The sequence below is a fragment of the Amblyraja radiata genome, chromosome 8 (genome assembly GCF_010909765.2).
Source record: "Amblyraja radiata isolate CabotCenter1 chromosome 8, sAmbRad1.1.pri, whole genome shotgun sequence".
NCBI classification, from domain to species: Eukaryota; Metazoa; Chordata; class Chondrichthyes; order Rajiformes; family Rajidae; genus Amblyraja; species Amblyraja radiata.
In genome coordinates this window covers 55,594,325-55,612,125 of record NC_045963.1, presented here as the reverse complement: position 1 = coordinate 55,612,125, position 17,801 = coordinate 55,594,325, and the positions used below count along the sequence as shown (strand labels likewise).

Sequence of the window (17,801 nt, the reverse complement as noted above, 5' to 3'; positions counted from 1 at the left end):
GCCCTTTGTCAGCAAGAAAGAAGAGCTGTCAGTGGAGGATCAACAACAAAGAGTTGGAACAACAAGTGAGAAGTTGTCCAAGCTGTCAGCAGAGTCAACATAGTCCTGCTGCAGCCCAAATCCACCCGTGGGAGATTCCTGAGAGACCGTGGAGTAGGATTCACTGTGACTATGCCAGCCTCGATGATGAGAATTTGCTGATTGTGGTCGATGCTCACAGCAAATGGATTGAAGCCATTCAGGTGAGACACACAACAGCAGCAACAACAGTGAGGGCTCTGAGACGGTTGTATGCAACTCATGGGTTACCGGAAACGGTGGTAACAGACAACGGTACGCAGTTTGTGTCGGAGCAATTTGCCAGGTTCCTCAGCAGCAACAACATCTGCCACATTCAAACATCACCCAAACACCCATCCAGCAAATACACAACACTAATAATTTTAACCTTTAATCAATTTAATGTTGATACCAAACTATTTTCAATACTAATATTGATGACAAATACAAACTTTACATCTCCCCCTTCAACTTTGGCGTTTCATTTACATGCACGTCCACAGCATATAAATGAAAATACAGTATTATTAAAGCCATTTAGATTTGCCTTCATTTAATTCAGCACAACGTTTGTACATTTCCCATATAGTTTCCTACAATACTCTTTTGCAGTCGATTTAAATTCTGCTTATGAACTTTAATATACACATAAAGATTTACAATAGAATCAATTAAGATTACTGCTGTTTTCCACTTTAACCTCAAAACCTACAAACTCTAGGGTTCAGTCTCGTTGCCTCTCGCTGCGTCTGGGAGACGGGCTACTGTGCCTCGCTGCGTCTCAGCACATCGTGTCGTCTGGGGGACTGGCTCTTTCTGGGAGACTATTTCTTGCTTCTGTGAAACTGACTCCTCCATCTAAGCTTCTCACATCTGGGAGACTGGCTCTGTCTAGTTTTCTCGCCGCGTCTGGGCTTATGGCTGCAGGTAGCCTATCCCTGGCTACAGGAGTCTATTCCCGGCTTCAGGGGTCTATCCTGGGCTCCAGGTCTCTATCCTGGGCTACAGGGCTCTATCCTGGGCTACAGGTCTCTATCCTGGGCTCCAGGTCTTTACCTGGACTTACTCTCCGCCTCGTCTCGGAGACTTGCTCCATCTGGGAGGCGGACTCCCCCTTCAAAAAAAAACTTTTTCGCTCTTTCGATTTCTGTTGCTGGCATGTACTTCAACTTCACTTTCAAAGCAATGTTTTTACTCTTTTGTTTCCTGCATAATAACTCAGTTCCTGGAGAAATTTCGGCAAATTAAAGCGGCCTTTTCACGGGGCGACTTGACGCAAGAGTTAACCGGAGTTTAACATCGTGGGAACCTCGTGCGATAACAGTGCGGCATTCGTGGACCACCGTGGACCACCGTAGCGCTAACGGCAGGTCATCGTGTAACTTGGTCACTCGGGAGAAAATTCAAGAAAGTTTGAATTTCTCCAAGAGTGACTTGTACACTTGTGGTTGAGTATTGCAACATTATATGAACGTAGTGGCCAGTGCGATATCCGTAATAACTCTTGCGGGTACCGTGGGAACTCCTGCGAACGGTGAACCCGGAAGCTGGACAGAGGGGACAGAAGGTGAGTAAAAATTATCTTATGTGGGATTGAATTTAAAAAATAAATAAAAATAAAGATTTGCATCCGCATATGGACATCAACTTATTCATGAGTTATGTTAATGAGATTCAAGGAAATAACTATAATCTTTAAAAGGGACTTTAAAAGGGACTTTACTGAAAGGTTACGCATTTTTATGGTCCGTGAGAAATTTTTCACATGTACTTCTTTGAGAGGTACAGGTCGGAGTCCTCGGGTCCAGGGGTCCGGAACGCTACCAATCAATGTTGTACAGAGACCCGTGTAAGGAGTGAACTGCACATGCTGGTTTAAACCGAAGACAGACACAAAAAGCTGGAGTAACTCAGCGAGTCAAGCAGCATCTCTGGAGAAAAAAAGCTGATGTTTCGGGACGAGACACATCTTCAGACTCAATTCCGATTAGGCTGTCTGAAGAAGGGTTCCGGAGTTGGGGGAGTCCAGAACCAGGGTCCCAGTTTTACAGTCTACCGTGGGAACTCTTTAACTCAGTAAAGTAAAGTAGCCTTTATTGTCATATCAGCGCACAGGCAGCAGTTGACTGTTGCTCTATTCAGTTTCCCAGGGGGTCGGGACGGGACTGGAGTTGGGAGAGAAAGGTGGGGGAGTCGAGGGAGAGGAGGGGGAGACAGATGGGGGTGTCTTCATTTACTGACGGCGGGTGTCTGTCACTGAAACAGGCAGGTGAGATTTCACATCCACCTTGTGTGTGCCTCTCTCTCTCTCTCCCTCCCTCTTACACAGGCTGAGAGACTCTGCCTCTGTGAGTGTACGTCTCTTTCTCCCCCTCTCCCACACACAGTAAGACCGAGGTACTGTGCTCAGTCCATCTGTGTCTCCCACATACACAGTAAAATATGTCTCCAAATGAGCCAATTCAACCAAGGGAGGATATATATAGGGTGTGAAAAAAAAAGTTACATCATTTGTGTCACGTGTAGTTCACGATGTTCATTCAAGATTTAACGGGAAAGCTCGGGAAACGGACAAGTCAATCGCACAAATAGCAGAAATGCCGAGTACCGTGGGAACTCTTTATCTACTGCCGTTATATCGTGCGAGACTCGTGCTGGACCACGACCTCTTCACTCTGGTGACATCTTGCGTCAACTCGCCCCGTGAAAAGGCCGCTTAACTGTACTTCTTGGCTTCTTAACTTTTACTTCTTTGCATTTGTCACTTAGTGTCTATAAACAATTGCTCGGGTCGTGCTGCGTGCTCCGCAGGGCTCCTTTAATTTCTCGAACATGGCAGCAGTGGTGGCTGTTATTGCCTCGCGGACGCGGGCTCCGCTCTTTGATCTTTGGGCGCGGGTGAGGGTTCAGGGCAGCGCGGTGGTGGCCATTACTCCCTCTGGGAGAGGCCGTCTATGAAGACTTGCGATTCCTCCGTCAATCCGTCTCCCCCGCGTGACCGTCTGTCACGTGGGTGGATGGGCTTCTCCTCACGGAAGCCACGATCGGCCGGCCCTCTGAATGGGGCTTTTAGACCTGTTGGGTGAGTGTGAGGAGCTGTGGAATGTGGTGGAGGCTCGTGAGGCTGATCGGCTTTGGGCCCTCCTCTGCCTTCAAGGCGAGGCGAGGCCGTGTGCTTAAGACCCTGTCCCACTTAGGAGACCTAAACAGCAACCTCTGGTGACCTTGCCCGCCACCCAAAAAAAAATCAAGGTTGAGATGACCTGTAACCTCCTACCACCTCCCACACATATGTTGAAAACCTTCCTCGACTATGAAGAAAACCGGCTTCGACTAGACCTTTGACTAAAAAATTATCGAATTTTAAAACGGCAACCTATTTTTAAATCGAGGCCGGTTTTAATCATGATGAAAAAATAGCAGCTACCTAGATAAAGCCTCGACCCGGAAACCACTTTCGACCATTGGGGAGAGTGACCAAAAGCTCCGGTGACCTCATGGAAACCGTGGGTGGTGGGCAAGGTCACCAGAGGTTGCTGTTTAGGTCCCCTAAGTGGGACAGGGGCTTTACTCTTCGGGCTGCGAAGGAGATTGCCTACGGCTGCCCTCGACTGCCTGTAACTACATAGAGACCCCACTCCACTGCACTACGGTTTCAAAAGAACCATGCCGACCATTTTTTACTTGCGGAAAATTTTTAAACAAACTAAGGCCGCGAGTATGCGGGAACTTCCCTCGAGCATGAAGGAGAGTTCCAGTGACCTCATAGGACATCGGGAGCCTGGGAGCTCCAAACCGGCGCGGCCTTGTCGGCTTCGGCAGCCGCGGGCTCCAACCAGGAAGCGGCCGTTCCAGGTGGCCCAGCCGCCGAAAGGACTCTCCCGACGCCGGGGCAAGACCACCCGGTGAGAACGGCCAGGGACATCGGGCCTCCGTAGAGGCAATTGCGGTGGCCTCAATAGGCCTGACTTTGGGGTGAACATGGGGTGGGGACTGGACATTGTGTCTTCCTCCACAGTGCTACCCACTGTGGGGGGATGATTTTTTTTGTCTAATTGTAGTCTTGTAGGTCTGTGTCCAAGATGGCTGCCGTGAAGAGAGAGTGAACGCTGGCGCGCTTTGGCTGCCGCTGCTCCCTCTTCACACTGTGTTTTTGATTTTCTGTTTTTGGATTGAATCCTGTTTTTTTAAATTTGTGTCTCTGTGATGTCTTTATTACTTGTTTTATTCCGATTATATGTTATTCCGATATACTATGTAAGGTGTCCTTGAGATGTTTGAAAGGCGCCCATTAAATAAAATTTATTATTATTATTATTATAGGACCTCTTCGGACCACGTGTCAACCATGCTGCGAGTTTGAGTCGAGGGCATACTCTTCTAAACTCGCAGATTAGGTCGCCGCAGTGGGAGAGCCCCTTAACCATCAAATCCCCACACACTGATCCAAAGGGCTTGTCCCTCTGCGGGGACCTAATTGGCGATTTTAGAAGAGTCTGTCCTCGACGCGTCCTCGCAGCATGGTCAACACGAGGCCCTAGGAGGTCCTATGAGGTCGTTGGAACTCTCCTTCATGCTCGAGGGAAGTTCCCGAATACTCGTGGCCTCAGCTAGGTCGCGGAAAATTTTTCAGCATGTTGAAAATTTTTCTGCAAATAAAACTTGGTTGGCATGGTTCTTTTGAACTCGTAGTGCAGTGGAGTGGGATCGCTATTTATTTACAGGCAGTCGAGGGCAGCAATAGGCAATCTCCTTCGCTGACCGGGCATTTTGATTTGCTCATTGGAGTTTTCAGGGCCAAGAAAAACCTACCGGTAGGTAAAATGCCCGCTAAACTTTATTATACTTCTTAAAAGTGTCTCCACTCCCTCTCCCCCCCTTCTACCCCACCCCCTTCTCCCCCTCTCCCCCCCTCTCTCCCCCTCTCTCCCCCTCTCTCCCCCTCTCTCCCCCTCTCTCCCCCCCCCCCCTCCGCACTCTCTAAAGGACTTACCGTTACTGTGCAGCCGTTTTACCTTCCTCTTCATCGCCGGTGTAAATTTCAGGCAGTGCTCCCCTGCTTTCCCTGGCCCCCACCTTTGCGATGTATTTGTGTGTGTGTGTGCGGTCGGTCGATCCAGCTCGCGGTTTCAACGTGGACGGTCGATCCTGCTCGAGGCTTTCCAGGCGAGTGCCCTCGAGCTTGAAGGTCGAAGACACTCTTCTTAACCCGCGGATTAAGTCGCCCAAGTGGGACAGCCCCTTAACTCTCCTTCATGCTCGAGAGAAGTCCCCGCGTACTCGAGGCCTCAGTTAAGGGGCTGTCCTAACTCGGCGACCTAATTGGTGAGTTTAGAAGAGTTTTTAGGGGCTGTCCCACTTGGGCGACCTGATCTGTGAGTTTAGAAGAGTGTCTTCGACATTCAAACTCGCAGCATGGTCGATATGTGATCCTATAAGGTCCTATGAGGTTGCTGGAACTCTCCTTCATGCTCGAGAGAAGTTCCCAAATACTCGTGGCCTCAGCTAGGTCGCGGAAAAATTTTCAGCATGTTGAAAATTTTTCCACGAGTAAAATTTGGTGGACATGGTTCTTTTGAGTGGGGTCGCTATTGAGTTACAGGCAGTCGAGGGCAGCCGTAGACAATCTCCTTTGCTGACTGCCATTTTGATTGGCTCATTGGAGTTTTCAGGACCAAGGAAAATCTACCGGTAGGTAAAATGCCAGCTAAACTTTATTATATTTCTTAAATGTTTCTCCACTCCTTCTCCCCCCCTTCTCCCCACCCTCTCCTCCCTCCTTCTCTTTCTTTCTCTCCCCTTCTCTCCCCTTCTCTCCCCCTCTCTCCCCTTCTCTCCCACCCTTTCTCTCTTCCCCCCCCGCGCTCTCTAAAGGATTTACCGTTACTGTGCAGCCGTTTTACCTTCCTCTTCATCGCGGGTGTGAATTTCAGACAGCGCTCCCCTGCTTTCCCTGGCCCCCGACTTTGCGATGTGTTTGTGTGTGTGTTTGTGTGCAGTCGGTCGATCCAGCTCGCGGTTTCAATGTGGACGGTCGATCCAGCTCGAGGCTTTCCAGGCTAGTGCCCTTTGAGCTTGAAGGTCGAAGACACTCTTCTTAACTCGCAGATTAGGTCGCCCAAGTGGAACAGCCCCTTTTACCCTCGACTCATACTTGCAGCATAGTCGACATGAGGTCCTAGGAGGTCTTTGTAACTCTCCTTAATGCTCGAGAGTAGTCCCCGCGTGCTCGAGGCCTCAGCTAGGTCGCGGCGTATTTTTCAACATGCTGAAAAATGCCTGCGAGTAAAAAAAGGTCGCCATGGAAAAAATCAATATTTTTTTTACTCGTAGGTTTAGGCGAAGTAGGTCGTCATAGGTCGTAGGTAATCGAGGGTAGTCAAAGGTAATCGAAGGTAGTCGAAGGTAGTCGTCGATAGTCTTCAACATAGTCGAAGGGAGGTCGAAGGAGATCAAAGGAGGTCGTCTTCACTCTCCACTATTCCTTGTCCAATTTTCCCGAAGCTAGTCGAAGCTGGTCTTCTACATAGTCGAGGGAGGTCTTCAACATGACACTTTTTCAAACTCTCCTAAACTCTTTTAAACTCATCAATCAGGTCGCCACAGTGGGACAGACCATTAAGGTTGCGGCATTTTTTCAGCATGCTGAAAAATGCCCGCGAGTAAAAAAAGGTCGCCATGGATCTTTATATTATTTAAATCTATATGTTTTTTATTCGTAGGTTTAGTCAAAGTAGGTCGTAGTAGGTCGGCATGTTATTCATAGGTAAACAAAGGCAATCGAGGGTAATCAAAGGTAGTCGTAGATATTCTTCAACATAGTCGAAGGAGGTCGAAGGAGATCGAAGAAGGTCATCCTAACTCTCCACTATTTGGTGTCCAATTTTCCCAAAGCTAGTCGAAGCTAGTCTTCTACATAGTTGAAGGAGGTCGAAGGAGGTCTTCTACATAGTCGAAGGAGGTCTTCAACATGACACTTTTTCATGCTCTCCTAAATTCTTCTACGCTCGCAAATTAGGTCCCCGCAGTGGGATAGGCCCTTTATTTAATCCCATTTCTTATTCTTTCCACATTCCCATCAATGCTCTTGGAATATACCACCCACCCGCACACTAGGGGGAACTTACAACAGCCAATGAACCTACCAAACTGTACATTTTGGAAGTGTGAATAGAAACCAGAGCACTTGGAGGAAACCCACGCAGTCATAGGTAGAACACGCAAACGCCCCACAAATCGAATGCAGGTCACTGATGCTGTGAGGCAGTAGTTTGATCTGCCGTGCCAATTCTGTCTTAAATCTTAAACTATTTCACAAGAGGCAGGATAATTGAACCCTAGCCAGGTCACCATAGCTCTCAGCTTCAGTTAGAACCTTTCACCTCTGGCTCAGCAATGCAGTCATTTTTAATGGGAACATTTTGGTTTTATAGTGCATGAGTTTTCCAGTAACTGCGACAAGCTGGAGATGCCGAACAGCTCTGCTGCTTGTTAAGTTGACTCAACAAATAAAATCCCTGGTTCCCTTCCAAATTTCTCAACAAACCATAACTATACTAATCCATCGGGCTATTGTTTGTTAGGAGTGCTGAGTAAATGGGGCTCCCACAATAAGTAAGTAATGTCTCACGGATAATTATGGAATCTGTATACGTGGCACCATTCATATCACAGGAAAAATGATCATTGATTTTTATGTCATTAAAGTTACTTCTTTTAGGAAAGCAATATATTTTTGATTATATATGAAACTTTTGTGAGGTTGTAATTGGAATTCCCAAACCATAAAATTGAAGAACAGTTAGTTTCTCTCACTGGATAACATAAAACAAAAGCTTTTCACTGTACCTCGGTACACGTGACAATAAACTAAACTGAACTAACACTTACCAATCAGGTTCTGCATTCTACAGATATGATGACATTTTTGCTATATTCGCCAACTTCTGATAAAGGAAGGGCTAACAATAGCCATATGAGGCTGGGGCTCAAGGTAAAAATGGCTCGTTTAAGGCAAGGATGGGGAGGAATTTTTTTCAGGTGAAATGTTTGTAATTCTCTACATCCGGAAAGCTCAGTTGTTTAGCTGGAGGGAATCAGGAAATATGTGTCAGGCAGGAAAGTACAGATGTAGAAAGGAATGGTGGACAGGTGTGAAGAACACAAGGGTTTTCTCCGGCTCCTATTTCCAATGCTACTATAGCCATGAGCGCAATGCAGAAGCAGGGATTTGCAAAACATTGTTGGCTGAATTTGATCTGCATTGTGCAGGCTCAACTAGGAGCCAATTGAACATTTTGATGTACTGTCTGAAATCTAATTAGAGGGCCACAGGTCAGTAAGATGACTGGTACAATAAAATTGAACTCGTTAACAGGAAATGGAAACAGAATTAATCTTTGATGTTTGGGGAAATGATTTAACTTCTGAAACTGACTGCAGTTCAGTGAAGTTCTAATTCACTGCTTCCTACACTTTGTTCTTTGTTCTTTTCCCAGTTCCTGACATCACATTTTCTTCCAAGGCTTATCTCCCAAGAGCAGCTCCCCGACAGCTTAAACTAGGCAATCCATCTCAAATGTGAATTCCAGAGCAGTCTGTTTCACCAACTGACTTAAGTGATAACATTTCAAGGCAAATTGGCAACTATTTTGGGAAACCTTTTGAGAAGTCAACCCAGGGTAGGACTTTCAGAGTGAATGGCAGGGTCCTGGTGTGTGCTGTCAAACAAAGGAATCTAGGATCACAAGTACATGAAAGGGGCATCACAGGTAGGCAGAATGGTGAAAAAGGCTTTAGGATAGATATATACTGTAGATAGGAGGGGTTTTGAGGGTAATGGGCCAAGTGATGGCAAATGGGATCAGCCCAGTATGCCACCATGGTTGTTATGGACAAGGTGGGCTGAGGGCCTGTTTCCATGAAATGCGACGGGAAGATATTTATCTGGTCGGTGGAAATATGTGAGTAGCATGTGTGAAAATGGGAAGGCTGTGGCCTAGCGTTTGGAAGAAGATACAAATTAAGGAGATTAAAAGAAAGCCAACACAACCCTGGTACACACAGATACGAGAGCAAAGGGAAGAGTTTAAGTATATGCACCACTTTTAGCCATGGGTGAGATGTCAGATAACTGGGTGGTGGCTAATGCTGTGCCTTAATTTAAGAAAGGTTACAAAGTAAAACCTGGGAACCAGAGACAGGTAGGCCCAACATCGAAGGTACAAGGAATGGTTCATAAGTTTGCAGATGATTCCAAAATATTGTCGACATTGAAGAACGTCAAGAATTACAGCAGAATTTTTATCAGCTGGGTAAGTGGGCCTAGGCATGGCAAATGGAGTTCAGTTCAGATAAGTGCAAAGTGGGTGTCCTGGGCTAAATGGCCTTCTCTTGTGCTAACCGTAAAATCCTGAGATATTGGTGTTCTTGCACCTGTAAGTTGGAACAGTTGGCTAGGCCGAGGGCACACTGTAAATGCAAGTTAATGTTGTGAAGTTCAACGTATGAACCTGCACTGTTGTGGATTGAAGGCCAAAGCAGTACAACCAAAAAAGCAAAAGAGAAATAATGTCTTGCCTTTTTTAATTGTTAAGAAAAGCTGCTTTCAACGTGCAGAAGTATAAGTGCACTTCAATCGATCTCAAGGTTTAGGGGCAATTAACTGTAGACAAAAAGGCTGGAGAAACTCAGCGACTGAAGAAGGGTCTCGACCCGAAACATCAACCATTCCTTCGCTCCATAATGCTGCCTCACCCGCTGAGTTTCTCCAGCTTTTTGTCTACCTTCGATTTTTCCAGCATCTGCAGTTCTTTCTTAAACAGGAGCAATTAACACATCTTTAATCAAGCTCCAACAGTAATTCAGACTGCTAAAGCAGGCAGGCAAGGCTAGACATGTCCTATCAGCATATAGAGCGCACATCTACTGTTGCAATACTTAAGTGGAGAGATGAATGATGGTTCAGGAGCTCTGGCAATACTGTGTCCAGTTGTGTATCTGACCTTTAGATACTGAATCCAGCCTTAAATTGAACAAACTTGTTGATGCAACTGAATCTAGAAGTTTAATTTTGCAGCCACACCTATTGTACGAACAACTCTAGCCAAGAAGTGAAGTGTACCCCAGAAAAGGCAAAAGTCAAGTTCGTGGGCAAAAGTCCAGCACTTACACACAAGCCGTCTTTGAAGTTCTACTTGATCAGTAACAGGTGGATGAATACTGATTTAATACTGATATTTTTGTGAACCAGCATCTGCAGTTCCTTGAATTTCTTAAATTAGTGACCCATTATTTCTGAGTCGAGGGTACAAGGCTCACAGTAGGGGTTGAAGATAGAATGTAGCTTAATATTTCAGAGGATACTAAAGGAACCCTACATTGTTTGAGGATGTCGTCTTTCAGCTGTCGCTCTGTTTTGGGTACAAGGTCACATCGCTCTAGTTGGGAAATGTAAGCAATATTTATATCAATATCACCAAATTTTGGTTTAAATTCATTCTTTCATGGAATGTAGGGGCTCCTGGCAAATCCAGCATTTATTGACCATCTGGGGGACTAGGTCACTTCAGAGAGCAGTGGCGGGTCTACTATGTTACCATTGGACTAGAGCCACATAAAAGGTAGGGTACAGCTGGCATTCTCTGTTACCTTTCAATGAAGCAGCTGGGGTTATATCAGTCTAGTAGTTTTAATGTTACCTTTAAATATGCTAGTTTTTTTTAAATTCTAGATTTATTTAAATAGTTAAACTTAAATGTCTATGGTGGGCTGTGAACTTGTATTGCTAGATCACTAGACCAGGCTATTGGGTCACTAGTCCAGAAAATTAGCCATGACATTACCATGCCAATATATTCAGATGGAACTTGCCATGAAACTATTCATGCATAATATCAATATAAAATACAAATAGTACCACAATAACAATGAGCATATTGCATGGGAGTCATTAAGGATACTGAAACAAAGGTTCATTATATAAATTAGATCTGCATTTAGAAAGTGGAGTTACAAAACAGCCAAAGTGCATCATGTGATCACTGCTAAAAAATCCAACATGGGTAACATGCTTTTTTACTAGTCAGTGAAAGTAAGCAATGCAAAACACAAAGGGTGGTTTGTAAATTTTCATATTTTCTTAAGATATAGCAAACCGTTCAGTTCTGTAAGTCTCTGTCACACCCTGAGTGTTCATATTGGGGCCATAACCCCAGTTATTTCCCTATAGCGCACGCTCCTTCACAAGTAAAATCATTTGTGGAATTCCCTGCCACAGAGGGCAGTGGAAGCCATTTAAGCCACTGGATGGATTTAAGAGAGAGTTAGATAGAGCTCTGGGGGATATTGGGAGAAGGCAGGCACGGGTTATTGATTGGGGACGATCAGCCATGATCGCAATGAATGGCGGTGCTGGCTCGAAGGGCCGAATGGCCTCCTCATGCACCTATTTTCTATGTAACTCCAACCCCCACTCCTTGATTATTCTACCACCTACTTACAGGAGGGGAACTTACATTTATCAATTAATCTACCATGTCTTTTGGATGCTGGAGGAAACCGAAGAACCCAGGCTTACTGAGACAGTCACAGGGAGAACGTACAAGCTCCACGCAGGTCAGGATTAAGCCTGCGTCATTGGAGTTGTGAGGGAGCAGCTCTACCCGCTGTACCGCAAGATGTCAATAATGTTATATTCATGGAAAAATGGAAAAATCCCAACAAATCTCAATTCTTCAATTACCAAAGAACATACAGCATGGGAACAGGGCCTTCTGCCCACAACGTCTATGCCAAACATGATGATAAGTTAAATTACTGTCCTCTGCTTGCACAAGATCCATATCCTCCATTCCCCAAATAGCCACGTGCTTATCTAAAAAACCTTTAAATCCCACTAGTGCATTCTATCTGCTTCTACCACCACAGCTGGCAGTGCATACCAGGCACTCACCACTCTCTGTGTAAAAAACCTGTCCTGCACATTTCCTTTATACTTTGCCCCTGTGATCTGAAAACTATGCCCATTAGTCTTTGACACCTTCACCCAGGGAAAAAGGTTCTGACTGTCTACCCTATCTATGCATCTCATAATTGTATATACTTTTATCAGGTCGACCCTCTCCCTCCAATGCCTCTGAGAAACTAATCCAAGTTTCCATAGCGCATTCTTTTGTTTTTTGTACAAAAATCCAAAATCCAAAATCCAAATATTTGATATTTTTTCAAAATTAATTAAAATAAAACTGGTACCAAAACCAGAATTGATCATTTTTGGAATATCGGAAGGTATCCCTGAATTAAACGTGTATCAGAAGAATTTATTCAATTACGGGCTAATAATGGGAAAAAAGCTCATACTTAAATTCTGGAAAAATGCGCCCACACCAACAATAAAAATGTGGACATCAAATATGTTTGAAACATTACATCTGGAAGAGATGAGATTCCTCTTAGCAGGTAAAGCAGACCAATTCCAAAAGACGTGGTCTACGTTTATGGACCTATTACAAGCATGAGGTGCAATAGTAATTTTAAAAATAAATAAATAAATAAATGGTATCAGGACCTGGCAATGGGAGGTAAAACAACAAAAACAGACTTGGTTGGTAGTCCCCTTTCTGCGGAGTTTAATGTTATAATAGAGCGATTGTCCCTACTTTCTTTTTCTTTCTTTTCTAGCGTCTACTTTCTTACTTTACTTCCTTCTCTAACTTCTTTTCTAAGGGGCTTTCTTTTCCCAACACTCTCTTGCACTTCACGACTCTTGCGCACTTTCTTTACTTTCCTTACTTCTATCTTTTTCTTAAAGCTCAAAAAAATGAAGCGGTACAAAAAATGTATTAAGATATATGTGTTGTGTATTATTGTAATTTACCGTACTTCTAATTAAAAAAAAAAATTTGAAACTAATCCAAGTTTGTCCAACATCTCCTTATAGCTAAAACCCTCTAATCCACGCAGTATTCTGGTAAACCTCATGCATTAATTGCACAACGTGCATTAATTGATTCAATTTATTAAAGACTTTTTGTCAATTTGTGTTAATTGAATAGTGTCAGGTGAAATCAATATTTACTGACACTGGGCAATAAAAACAAAGTCTGTCAACCCTACTTAAAACAATGTGTTGAATAGAAATCTCTTTTGTCTGCTTTCCATTTTGTTTTACCGTAAAGAAACAAGATTGTCCACTTTTTAAAAATAGTCCTCACTTTTTTTTCCACAGTTGAAATTCTGGCACAGGACCTTTGAAGGAGGAGAATAAATCTTTCAGGAAAATAATGTTTTCTAGTCCGAGGCATCATTCTAGAGCCCCCTCCAGTACAGTTAATCGTTTCTGAAATAGATTTGTGGAGATTTAGTAGTGATGGATCGGTGGCCAAATCCCAAATAATTCACTGAACAAGGCAGGAGACCCCCACAGTGCACCACAGGATGTATGCTATTGAAGAAGCAGTCACTTTTTCCATTGAGGTTCATTGACTATAAACAGCCACAAGTATCTGCACAAACAAGTCAAGGTGCCATCAAATACACGCCATGAATGTTATATGTACTGAATTTCCACTCAAAATGGAGGCGTGGAAGGAAATGCATTGAAACCACAGAGGGAGTCTACTCGCAAGAGTGAGAAGAGGAAGCTGGCATAGGTTGTTGTTGGCGATGATGTTCTCCGGGTCTCTGCCTTGAAGAGCGGACTCTCTGAAGGCACTGGAGCTGTTGGTAGACCGGTGGAGACAATTGGACGGGTCAACCCTGTTCACTGGCACCACACATGGAGCCATAAACGCATACAGCATAGAAACAGGCCTTATAGCCCACTGAGTCCATCCAACCATTATGAAACCATCTTTACATTAATAACCCAACCCATTTTATTCTCCTCACATTTCCATCAACTCCTCATAGACTCTACCACTCATTTACCCACTCATGCAATTTACAGACACCGTTTACCCTACGAAACTGCACATTTTTGGAATGTGGGGGGAAACTGGCCCAACAGGAGGAAACCCACACTGTTACAGTGAGAACGTGTAAACTCCATCCCGACAGCACCTTACGTCAGGATCAAAGCTGGTTTGCTGAACCTTTGAGCACTACTAACTCGCAATTGTGCATAGTTGCAAGAGATTTGGGGTACTCCAAACCTGATTATCATCAAGGAACCAAAACTCAAGGGAAGCACAATGTCAGTTGATGTTCCCTGATCTACAGTGTCCTTGTTTGCAGGGCTTATAACTAAAGTCAAACCTCCACCCCAAAGTCTTCGGAAAGGAAGGGGAAAATTTGGATGATCATATTTACCAGTGGGGTTGGAGAATAATCACCTAGGCAGGCCCAACAGTCACCCAATGACTGATCTTCACTCCATCTTGCTGCTGTGCTCTTTCATCTAATGTATTGGAAGAACGCTACAACCTTTAAAAGACATTTGAACAGGTATATGGATAGGATAGGTTTTAGAAGGATATAGCCCAAACATAGATAAGCTGCGGTAGGTTTCCTTGGAATAGAGGGGGCTGAGGAGAAACGTAATTGAGGTTATACAATGATAAGTGAGCTAAATAAAGAGGAAACCATTACCCTTAGCAGAAGATCCCTAGTGTGAAGGATGAAGGGTGATCTGATAACGATTTATAAAATCTCATGGGGCGCAGTGAAGGTGGATGGTCACACTCTTTTTTCCCAAGGAAGAAGGGTGTAAAACCTGAGTGCATAGGTTTAAGTGAGAGGGGAAAGATTTAAAGAGGTAGGTATTTCACACAGTGGGTGGTGGGTATATGGAAAGTGGTCGAGGCAAGTTTAATTACATCATTTAAAAGACTTTTGGATAGGTTTAGACAGATAGGGGCCAAATGCAGGAAAATGGGTCTAACTCAGGAAAGTACCTTGGTTGGCATGGAGGAGCTTGGCCCCAAGGGCCTACTGTATTTCTGTGCCTTATGATTCCATTACTCTACAGACCGTGACTGTGCATTCCAGATCTTAGCCACTCATTGAGCAAAGGAATTTCTTCATTGTGCAGTGGTTTGGAAGTATGTGCGCTGGAAAGGTGCAAAAGAGACTTAAAAATATATAACTTTAAAACTGAGCTTATGCCAAATCTAGAAATATTAAGCTGACTGCAGCTCTTTTTTTAGTTAAGTTTAGTTTAGAAATACAGCGCGGAATTTTGGCCCACCGGATGAGATTAGTGGTGGTGTTATGGTAACGATGTTTAGAAGAGCATCACTACTAAATCTAGGATGAAATTATTTACCCCTAGAGGGATTAAAATCATCAAAGAATCATAGAAAATGTACAACGCAGAATGAAGTCATTCAGCCCATCAAACTTTGTTGGTCACAAAATTGGCATCACTCCTGAACACACACCTAGCATGAAGTCCCCGGTGCTACATGTCATGGATCAAGTAAACATCTGAGTATTGCTTAAATGTAACGAGGGTTCCTACTTCTTTCACTCCACCTTTTCATGCAGCAAAACCTGACCGTCCCACCTTCCTGTGTGTAGAAAATGCTATTCTCCACAGCTGTACTTTAAATAAAAGCCCCCTGTTTGTTTGACCACACTGCTAAAGAAAGCATCCTCCCTGTACCAAGGACCCTCATTAACTTATAACAAAATAGCATCACACAGCACAGAAAGCGGTCTTCCGCCCCAAATCGTCCACGCCAACCAAGATGTCTCATTTAAACGAGTCCCGTTTCCCCATATTTGGCCCATTCCCCTTTAGACCTTTGGTATCCCTGTAACAGTCTAAATGTCCTTAAATGTTGTCATTGTACCTGTCGCAACTACTTCTGGCTGCTCATTCCTTATAAATACCATCCTCTGAGTGAAAAAGTTGCCAAGGAATAATGTTCAAGCCTGCCCATCCTCCCCCAATAGCCCTTGGTCTAGGCAACATCCTCGTAAATCTTCTCTGCAGTCTTCCGAGTTTAATGGCATCTTTCCTGCAACAGGGTGACCAAAACTGAACACTATCTTGTGTGGCCTCGCCGAAATCTTGTACAACTGTAACATAATGTCCAAACCTGACTGATGAAGACCAGATTGCCAAAAGTTTTGTTCACCACCATATCTATCTGTGACGCCACTTTCAGGGAACTTTGTACCTGTACTCCTTGATCCCTCTGCTCTACCAAGAGCCCTACCATTCACCGTTAAATTTCTTACCTGGTTCAACTTTCCAAAAGGCAATACCTCATATTTACCTGAATTAAACACTATTTGTTATTCCTTGGCCTGCATGCCCAGCTTGGTTTAGCTTGGAGATATAGCGAGAGAACAGGCCCTTTGGCCTACCGAATTCGGGGTGACCAGCGATCACCCTGTAAACTAGCACTATCCTACACACTACGGACAATTTACTTTATTTTGAACCAAAGCCAATTAACCTACAAACCTGCAAGTCGTTGGAGTGTGGGAGGAAATCAGAGCACCTGGAGAAAACCCACGCGGTCACGGGGAGAATGTATAAATTCCGTTCAGATAGCACCCGTGGTCAGGATCTAATGCAGGCCTCTGGTGCTATAAGGCAGCAAATCCGCCGCCCTCATCTTCACTTTCTACGATACCATTGTAGCCGGTTCGAATCCCGCTTGGAGTGCATACTGTCGTTGTGTCCTTGGGCAAGACACTTCACCCACCTTTGCCTGTGTGTGAATGTGTGTGAATGTGTGTGAATGATTGGTGGTGGTCGGAGGGGCCGTAGGCGCAGATTGGCAGCCACGCTTCCGTCAGTCTGCCCCAGGGCAGCTGTGGCTACAGAAGTAGCTTACCACCACCGAGTGTGACTGAGGAGTGAATGAATAATGCGATGTAAAGCGCCTTGAGTATTAGAAAGGCGCTATATAAATCCCATCCATTATTATTATTATTATCCATTTTAGTGTCATCTGTAAGCTTACCAGCGGTTTTATCCAAGTTGTTGATATAGAGTCCAGCCTACCATGAAGCCAAGTCTGTATCTAGTTACCTAGCTCTCCCTGGATCCCTGTGATCTAACCTTCCAGAACAGCCTAGCATGCGGAACCTTATCCAAGACCTTGCCGGTCTATAGAGGCTATATCTATGGCACAGCCTTCATCAACTTTCTTGGTCACATTTTATAAAACTCATGAGACATGATTTCCCACACACAAATCACACTGACTATCCCTAATCAACTCTAGTCTTTCCAAATACATGTAAATCTAAGATCAGACATGCTAGTCTGTAGGCTTTTCTTAAGTAGAGTTATTACATTGGCCACCCTCCAGTCTGCTAGCACCTCATCCGTGGCTAACTATAATTCAGATGTCTCAGCCAGGATTCCTGCAATTTCTTCTTTTGTTTCCCAGTGTTCTTAGAAAAACCTGATAAGGCCCTGGAGATGTATCTACTGTCATTCATTTTAGGACATCTAGTATGTCTTTGACTGTCCTCAAGATATTGCAATTAACTTTCCAAAGTTTTCTAATCTTCATATTTTTCTCCATGATAAAAGCAGAGGAACCATTTTCATTGAAGACCTCTCCCATTGTCTGCGGCTGCACTTTGGTTTCTGACGGGTTCTATTCTCACTTAACTTTTCTTTTACCTTTAATATGCATAAAATCTCCTTGGATTTTCCTTAATGTTACCTGCCAGGGCTACCTCATGCCCTCTTTTTGCTCTCCTGATTTTCTTCTTAAATATGCTCCTCAATCCCTCCAGAGATACTCTTCATCCCAACTGCCTATTCCTGGCCC

At 44.3% G+C, this 17,801-nt stretch overlaps 1 long non-coding RNA gene across 1 annotated transcript; it reads right to left on the bottom strand.

The window, feature by feature from the left end:
- Positions 1–1,024: 1,024 nt before the first annotated feature.
- Positions 1,025–11,088, bottom strand: LOC116975766. Its single transcript, XR_004412758.1, has 3 exons — positions 11,075–11,088; positions 1,117–1,187; positions 1,025–1,077 (listed from the first exon to the last, which is right to left on the bottom strand). It is a non-coding gene; the product is annotated as an uncharacterized LOC116975766 (long non-coding RNA).
- Positions 11,089–17,801: the final 6,713 nt, after the last annotated feature.